Genomic DNA, 9800 nt, shown 5'->3' with positions numbered 1-9800 from the left:
AGTGGAGATGCGAGTGATTCTTTGGCACAAAGTGCTTTAAATACAACAACACAGCGACGAGTGCAGAAAGAAAAACACTGATAGCGAGATAAAACCACATGCAGTGGCAAATGGAAAAACCACGCACCTGCATCTGTCTTCCATTTGCACTGAATTTCCAAAATATTCCTCCGGAGGTGGAGCAAATGATACCGCAGGAGGCATGTAATGAGAGGGACTATTATGCGGACCACAAATTGACACCATATTAACTGTTTTTTTCCCCCCTCTCCTCTTCCACCCATATGGACAGCACTTGACACTGATCATCTTGAATCAGCTCCGGCTTTCCTGGAAGGTGACCCTCATCACATTTTGTCAGCATTGTTCTGTTTCACCATGAATATGTAAATTGTCCTTTTTGGCTCAATTTGAGATGAGATCACTTTGAGGCTGAAGAGGATTGACTCACTGACTGTTAAATACCCTGAAATCTCATTGGAATGAGTGACAGACACTGCCCTTCTCAGGTGGGAGAGTGAGAGGAATATTAGAACGTATGTGTGGTGTGTGTGTGCCTGTCTGTGTGTGCGCGTGAGAGACAGAGGATAACAAAAAGCTGTTAATTTGATTGGATTTCGCAATGTGAGTGAGCACCATGCAATATAACTGCACAGATAAAGATGTCATGCCACAGCTTAGAAGTGGTAATGGATCAAAAATAAATCCTGATCCTCCAGATTCACATCCAGTAAATTACCCAACTGAAAAACAGATTTTTGCTGACTTTTAAGGGAGGGGTGGGGTGCAGATAATTACTGCACAGTATGGATAAACAATGGCTGGATTTCTCTCAGGCACACACACACACACACACACAAATGCAGAACATTCTTCAATTATTAATGCAGGTGTGGATAACCTCCGCAGAGAGGGAGAGTTTACACGCATAGGTAAAAACTGATCTCTTTCACTCTATCTGCCCTGACTTCCTGTTCCCACTTTCATCTCCATCAGATCCCCCCTGAACCTTATCATCCCCCTGTGACTCTCAGAGGGGACCTTTGAACCCTCTTATGATGAAACATGCACACACACACACACACACACACACACACACATGGAGGGCTAATGGTTCTTCAGCCGCTGAAAGGGGGCCTCCTTCTTTTTTTACACACAAGGGGTATTCAGCACCCCCACTGTCTGTCTGGTCCGTCCCCGCCTGGCTAAGATCGCCTCAGCGTGACTTAGTTCAGTCTGTCCATGTGCTTTTCAGTGACCAGGTATTGTTTCACTGGCTGGGATCCTCTTACCGTGGACAATAAAGAGAGGTTGCCATACCCTCCTTACACACACACACACACACACACCCACACACACACATGCACACACAGGATCAGACAGAGCAGTGCAGCCAGCAGCCTGAGAGCAGCAGTCAAATGTTTCCCAGGTGCCTACTTACAAAGTTGCAGTGGAATCTATTTATTTCTCTAGGAACCTCAAGGAGCTGATTTCTTCTGGCTGGAGTTCACTGCCATTCCATGACACACAAAACTGTGGGCATTTTTGGTCCTTGTGGAGTTGCCTTGCCTTTGGGACTACACAGTCTTCTCTCTGCTTGGTGTCTAAGATCCGTCTCTTCAGGTAGGACAGAGTGAAGGGTTTCCAGATAGTCCAAAGAAAAGGATGATCATTAACTATCAGTTTGTTTGTTTGTTTGTTTTACATATCTTTTTAATCACAAAGAACAATATGACTTAAAGTCACAATTAAATGAAAAAATAACTTTCAGCTTCTTAGCTGATGTCTCAGACCAGAATATTTACCTATTTAAGAATGTGTCAAAGAATTTACCAAATTTAGGTTGTTTGCTTGTTTGTTTTTTACCAGCATACCAGCCTCCTGGGAAAATCTTCAATAATGACATCATGTTGAACCAGTGGTCATGAACATTTTCATGAACATTCATTTTAGCACATCTCATCAAATAAAACTGCCTCTCTCCCTATAGCTCAAAACCCATTGGTTTACACCTTTTAAAGATGCCTCTGTGTGAAGACCAGCCATCAAATAACAGGATGCTCTTAAAATGTCATTTGACTATATCCTTAACACACTTTTTCAGCTACACCCTCACACAGTGACCTGGACAGTACAACTACAGCTATCTCTTTGTCAGAGTAGCTCAGTAAAAATTGAGTGTGTTGCACAAAGACACATTAGATTTGCATTTTCATTTACATTTAGTGTATACAGTATCGTATCTAGAAATTTACAATAAGCTCAGTCAAAAAGTCAAAAAAGCTCCACTTCGTTGAGCATCAGTAAGACAGGGGCAAATATATGAGGGCTGAAAGGACCACAACAGCAATGTCAACACAGCAGAATAAGTAAAAAAAAAAAAAATTCCCACAAGTCTGCAATATTCAAGTAACTTCAATAAAGCAAGCAGCATAATAATAAAATGGCACAAGGTAATAATAACAAAAGAAGGAAAAAAGCAGTCCCCACAAAACTGCAGTGTTCAAGTGGCCCCAGTAAATGAAGAGGAAAAAATAAATTGTGCCAGGTACTGAATGAGAACCAGGCCACCTTTTTTTTTTCTTAAATCAGAAGCAAGATCAAGTGGAAGTACAACAGATGAGAAAGGTAGGGAGAATATTAATGGAGGTAAGAGCTGCTCCTTCACTTCCACTCCTCAGATTTCCCCACTGGTTTGGGAAAGGGAACCTGTGACTTTGCGGTCACTTGCTCATATATCTTTAATTAAGGCTGCCATGCTAACTTTGATATTACTGCAACTCAAATAATGTCAGAACACGGTGTGCCAAATGACAAATTGTAAAATCAAATATAGTGGATCTGATGGCACAAACTGACGAGTTCTCATCTTCAAAGAAACTTTGTGTTGTGCAGTGTATTACTTCAGAGAGGCCATCAAATAACCTCTCTTGGTAAATAGTGGTTGTTTACCTGTTTGCAAAAGTGGGTCCACAGTAAGCGGGCCCTCTCCCTGTCCTCCCCTCGGTGCCCTGTACATGCTCTATGCCTCTTTTCTCCTTTCATCACCGCTGCCTCAAGGGCTCCTCCTCCACCCTCTCAACCCCACCATCTGTTTCAATTAGCCAGAGTGCAGGGCGGAGCAGAGAGGTCGGACACGCCGGCAAGGAGCCGCAGGTGGGGGCTCTCAATGTGCACCTCTACCACCCAGCTGACAAACAGGAGTCAGTCCATGCCAGTTGGGGTGTTCACTGACACAGGTGATCGTATGAAGCTGTCATAGTGTGGCGGGAAATGCAGGATGATAGAACAATTTGGGAGAAATAGAGAAGAGAGAGGGGGGAGACTGACAACTGGATGATCAGACACACACTCAGCCACATGTTATTCACCCCCTCTCACCTCTTACCCACCCACCTTGTGCTTCCTCTCTCTCTCTTGGGGTGCTGTCTCTTAAGTGTAGATGAGTGTGCGCGTGTCTTGTGCTGGTCTTTTGCTTAGATCAGGAGTGAGGGTGTTTTCCCCCCGACACTTGGAGTCACAGAACACAAACTCTCTGAATTCTCCTCCATCAAACACGAGCACATTGTTGGTGAGTGAGGCTACCCCGTCTTAGCTTCAGATGCTGTGAATCTGCTTGTGCCTTGTTCTGTTCAACACGGTGAATTTTCTATCCTGCAGAATTAACTGGATTAACTGCAACAAATACTGCATAGTGGTTCATGTAGGTCTAGTGCATCATATGTTGTGCATAGCGCCTTCGGTGTGAGTGGCCAGAAAGTTGGAGGAAAGGATAAACCATAGCAACAGCAGTACTTGAGACCTGAACTAATTCACTTGCTGCATTCCATGAAAACACGTTGCTTTAGTCTTTATAAGTTTCTGGTTATAAACAGGAAGAGAGACAGACTACTATAATGAGGATAATAGAACAAATGTCTCAGAGGCCTGAAACTAAAACTTGGGAATAAATAAAATCTCACCTAAAACTATCAGCTGAAGATATGTATGCACAAACATGTTTAAGGGGGAGTCTGCATTATTCTGGTATAAAGCAGTAAGATTGAGTGACCTGTGAAAATCATGCAGTAGCCTGAATAATGGGCTACAATGTTTTAATGAAGTGGCCTGAGCCCCTGCTGGATAGCCAATGGGATGTGAGGTGCTCCATAACTTAAAAATGAAGCAGCATAGTCTGCATGTTACTGCTTTGATGCATGAGAGTTTGTGGAGTGAAGTGTAGAAAATAGATGATATAAAGCAGTAAAGTGGAAAAATACAGGGAGTTGTAAGACCCTGAGCTTGGTTTCTACAAAGGCAACATTAAAAAAGATAAGGCTAGGGATGCTGTTTCCTTAGCTGTTGGAGCTGAGTTTAAGTACAGCTTATTTTCATTAATTGAGACAACAGGGCATTTAACCTCCATCCAGGCAAGGATGGTGGAAACATGTTTCCAATGTATCACCCTGCTGCAGCTCCAATCTGCGTCTGATGTGTCAAGCTCTCATGGCTCTGCTTGCTTAGGCCTCATTTGTGCTTTCTTGCATTTTATAAGTCGCCAGGAAACACAGAGCTGCCTAATTACAACTTTCATCTCTGCAGTGAGGAGCAAATTCCACAGTATGTCATTACAACAATGAAACTCAATAAGCATCAAAGGTTAAGACAATGCTTTCACTATCAAGATGGTACCATTTTAAGAGCACTGTCATCAAGCAAAACAAGTGCTGATTTCAACACTCAGACTGCAGAGGTTTTATGTCAGGCTTTTTGGTTTATATTTGTTTTTATTTGGTAGTGTTGTTAGGGCTGTCGGGCCTGCTGATAGAGGTCTGAGACACAGGGATGTGGCATGATTATCAACTAGACTATATATCTCAGACATAATATGGATCTCCTAGCTTGTACCTGTGAATTTATGAGCATTTATGCTGGTAACTTTGCAGTAGGCCCATGTAATAAAGTGTAGACCATTACTGTGTAAACAAACCCCAAATCATAAAAATGAAACTAGAAAATTCAATTAAAGTCCCAAAGCTGACAGCAATCCTAGACCTAAAGTGAATTAATTTTATTTAGTTACTCTAAGCAAGCTTTATTTACAAGGTAAATGTGTTCAGACATGTTCAGCGACAACACGATGACAAAAAGCAACAAAGACGCACTAAGAAAACAGATGTGCTGTATAAAGTACAAAATGAGAGGGAACATAAATCACATGATAGAACATTAAATTACATTAAACTAGATTAGTTTACCATGTATTTGCAGCCAAAAATGCTAAAATTGCTCCTACCTTACCTTTCAATGACCCTGCTTTCAAAGTTTACCGTTACGTGGTGCGTGCAGGGTGTGACCGACAGAAACACACAAGGGAAAGGTGAAAGTGTTAGTTAGCTAAAAGCAGCAAGTGCAAACTGCAATGCCATGTAAATGGAGAAAAGACGGTATAGCAGAAGATACTGTTCCTGCGAGCGAGGCGGAGGTGAAGGTTGCTGTTTGCATGTCATTTGAGCATCTTGACCACTGGTCATTTAGCATGTGTGGTGAACCAATTTCCATTAAAAGTGTACGTTTACAACAAAATACACAGCACCGGTAAATAAAGTGGTAACATTAGTGCCTGTAGCCCATGAGAATGTCTGTTTTAAGATCATAACTGGCATTTATTTCTGTGACATGTATGCCAGTGGAGACTTATAGCATGTTGTTTGTATAGACAGAAAACAACAGGAAAGGAGAGGTGAGAGCAGAGGCGGGGAGAGTGAACAGAAAAAGTGAGTTCAAATATTTTACTATTTAAGAATTAACTGATAATATTCGAGGGGATCATGACATTTCTGTGTGTGGCATTAGGCTCAAATTGGGATGTGGAGTATTTTGTGTCTATGTGTGGCCACAGCAAAGTAGTGTGTAAATAGTTCTTCGAATGCTAATCAGGTGTGAACATCTTTCCACCTCCACAAGCTTAGCACTGATCCCCATTACCAGCAACACAGGCCTCCAAACATGGCTGTCACGAACTCACTCATTTGTGCAGGCAGTCTTTAGGGGGCTGCTGTTCGTCTCTTTTTACTATCAATGACCCTATGGCCACAAAAACAATGAAATAACAACCAAACAAGGCAGTCCCTCAAGAATTAAAAGTCATTTCATAGTAATATATACATAATGTTCATGGAAAAACAACCCAGGCGAGACACATTCTGCACAAGGGAAATGCTACTTGGGAAAAGGAGGGCAGAATGCAGGAATTTGTGACTACAGGGCAGTGCATCACATCTACATGCATGCCTGTCACTTTAGTAAATTATGTGTCTAGATGAAATGAACACCAAGATCGACTGCAATACCGTAGCCGTGCCTTGTTTTTGTTTAATAAAATGGTGTGTAATATGTGTGCCAGTTCACAACATTCAAGCTTTATGCCCTAAAAGAGACATCACAGTGACAGTAATAAAAAGTCAGATAATTATCAGAAGGGAAAAACAACATCTCTGCAACTCCCATTTTGCAGCACATCACAGGGGAAAAGGATGGCAGACTATAGGATCTGAGTGGGTGGGTGGAAAAAGAGCTAAACCAGCAAACTAGGCTACAATTAAATTGCATGGTGGTTTGTACACGTTACACACTTTGGCTTCTGTCCAGATGATTTTTGACACGAAAGATACAGATGTTAACATACAGTTTGACCACTGGCTATCATCATAATTTTAAATACTGAGGTAAGCCCTTCTGAAACATAACAAGCAAAATGTTTGTCTTTACGGCTTAGCACTTGCAGTTCAAGGTTCTAGTTAATATTAATTCAAGACTATACATCACTGGGACGGGGAAAAACGACATGAGACTAAGATAACCGAAATGAGATTCTCAATTAAGCCCCACAAGTCTGTGAAAGTAGCACCAAGCCCTCAGCGGGATATCCCACTGTGGGAATAACTTCCTTCATTGCATGAAATGTGCGTTCTCTGTTTCTTTGTAGATGACACAGCTGTCTCCTGGCTACTCCCAACCAAATTAGGGGACATCTCTAACTCTTTTTTTTAATAATTTAGGCCTTCTGGGTATAGTTTTGAAAGGTCCCGGTCCTATTTGTAAAAGTAGGGTTGAATTTGCATCACTTTCAGAATTTTCTTTAACTTTAGACTAAATTTCCACTCGGATTGGCTTCATACAAACAGGCCCAGATGTTTGCCAATCTGTGTTTTTGCACCCACACAGGAACAAGCCACTGACTCATGTCACATTGGTGTCTATCTCTTTGTTCTCAGCAAAAGGCTCCCAGGCTGCTGGTTATGTAGCCATGGAGGTGATCAAAAGCCTTTAGATCTGTAAATCAGTATGCCCTGCAAATATTGCCAATGTTATACCAAAGGGCTCTCTTTGACCCCCATGCCCCAGCTCTGAAATAATATAGAGGACCTCTAGATCTGTGATTGGCATAATGAATGACAGTCAGCTCATCCAGTGGTACAATACTATCGAGGGCCTCCAGGGATGAGTGATAAAGGATGTGATATAAGAAGAACAGAGGCAGATGCTCCTTTGACTCCCACTATCAGACACAGGGAGAGATGCTAATGACATTCTCCCTCAAGCGCTGAGGAGAAAGAGAGAGAAGCACTAATGACTCTTCATCTCTCTGGTCACTAGCAAGTCTGCAGACAGCTTGTTAACTCTCACAGCAGAATAACAAGATGTTATTCAGGATGTTTAGCGGCAACCACATAGAAAAAAAAATGTCTGGCAATTAAGAGCGTCTGTGCAATTAACAGGATCTATCATGATGATTTGAAAAAGTTGCAAAGGGACTTCCCTGGTGTGAGTGTTTTCCCCTCCACACCTATCAGATTTACGTCCCTTTGTTTTCTGCGTGTGTCTAATACAAATATGACATCATATTGGAGCGAATAGCTCTACCCTAACATATATCATTAAAATAAAAATGTGGCTCACATAAAGGGATTTTACAAAGTGTAACAAATTGCACCTTCATGAGTTGCAGTTCTGTATGTAGGACAAAGGAGGATGTCCTCCCAGGTTTTGCTGCATCCCAAACTAATATCTGTCATGGTTAATGGTGGAAGGCAGAGTAATTGGCTATATTACAATCTCTTCCTTTGAGACTCCTTTCATGATTAAGGAAATTATTATGCCCCAGCGTGTGATGGAGACACACATATTGTATGTGCACATACGTGCACATGTGTACGCACAGCTATGTATTCACACACACACACACACACACACACACACATGCACACACACACACACACACACACACACACATTCACACAAATCCACACCACAGCAGCAGTCATCAGCGGCTACAGTGCGCAGCAGAGTAAAATTACTCATAAAGTTGCTGCCAATCTTACAGCCTTCATCCAGTGGTTTATAAACATCCCTCTGACTTGTATTTTGCTCTCATCATGTCATTGTGACTGTGTCTGCTATCCACAGCCCCAACATCCTAAGCTGCAAAGCAATTACACACTAAAAAATGATACAACCAATCGATGCTTGAACAATATAACAAACCGTTACTTTCTAGAGAAGTTTTAGCACTGTGAAAACGCATAGACTGTAATATCTTTGCAGGTTTCTCATCTCCTTTTTTCAGTTCACAGATAACCATTTAAACCTCACCAAGAACAATTTCTGCCTCAGTCTGATATGGTGTTTTTCTCTCTGGACATGAAGCTTAGGGTGACTTCTGGAGCTCTGCCTCTCCTTCATCCCTCATTGGCTGAGAGCTGCCTATGGGTGAGCCACAGCAAAGAATGATTGACTGTTTGTCTCTAACCCCCCTATCAAGGATGAAGCAAGCACTTTGGGGCGAGAGCTAAACTCATCTGTCACTTTCAGGCTGCCTCTCTCTCTTACATGTCATTCACTGCTGTTAGGATTTCACAAACCAGGGTTGGGGAGCTGCAACCTCTCTGAAGCCTCTGCACATCAGGCCCTTTCAGCATGAGGTCAGTGTGCTTATGGCATGTGTTAACACTAGGCGTCTTACAGACTGATTAATCTGCCGACCAGATAACTAGTCTACCTCTAAAACTGGGCTCTGAGATTGGAGATAATCCGCATCAGCCAGTATCTGCGCTCACGAGGCTGATGAACAAAAGATATGTGCAGACACATCTGCAGGCCGCCTGGTCAGTGTGGCTGCAGTGGGACAATATTAGCACTCCTCCTTGTCTTCAGATAAATGCTGTTGTTAAGTGCACTAAAATTTCCATTTATAGTTTTGTCATTTTTGTTTTGTTTTGTTTTTTTTTTTTACAAAGGTTTTTTTTCATTACCTTTGATACATTTTTTAATTTTAAAATGCAGTGCACTGCAGAGAGTGTGCAGATCTACTTAAGCAAACAGATAAAGCAGATAATAACATCAGTGTTAAATAAATGTTCATTTAAGTTTCACAATTTTGTAATAATGAAATTGCTGTAATTTATCAGATGGAATCAAAACAAAACAAACAAACAAACAATAGTCATAGAATAGTCAAACTGATGTTTAGTGCAATTATCTGTATCGTAAGTAAGTGTTCTGTCAAAACCCTTTTACACAAGAAATTCTTTACACCTAATTTTACTAGTTTTCAAATAAAATCTGGTTGTCCAAGATGATAAATAATAATACTGAAGTATCTCCCAGCCCTCGTCCACACGTACTGGGAGGAAGTCCTTTTACTTAAAGAAAAACTGAAAAAACGGCATAATGCAACCATTGCAATTAGCCAGAATAGTGATTTCAAAATGTGTTTTGGGTTATTTAATGTCTGTGTAGGCTGGGGCAAGCATTTAGCT

Source organism: Myripristis murdjan, chromosome 6 (assembly GCF_902150065.1).
Source record: "Myripristis murdjan chromosome 6, fMyrMur1.1, whole genome shotgun sequence".
Classification (NCBI taxonomy): Eukaryota; Metazoa; Chordata; class Actinopteri; order Holocentriformes; family Holocentridae; genus Myripristis; species Myripristis murdjan.
The sequence above is the reverse complement of the archived record's forward strand: the minus strand, read 5'-3'. Positions refer to the sequence as shown.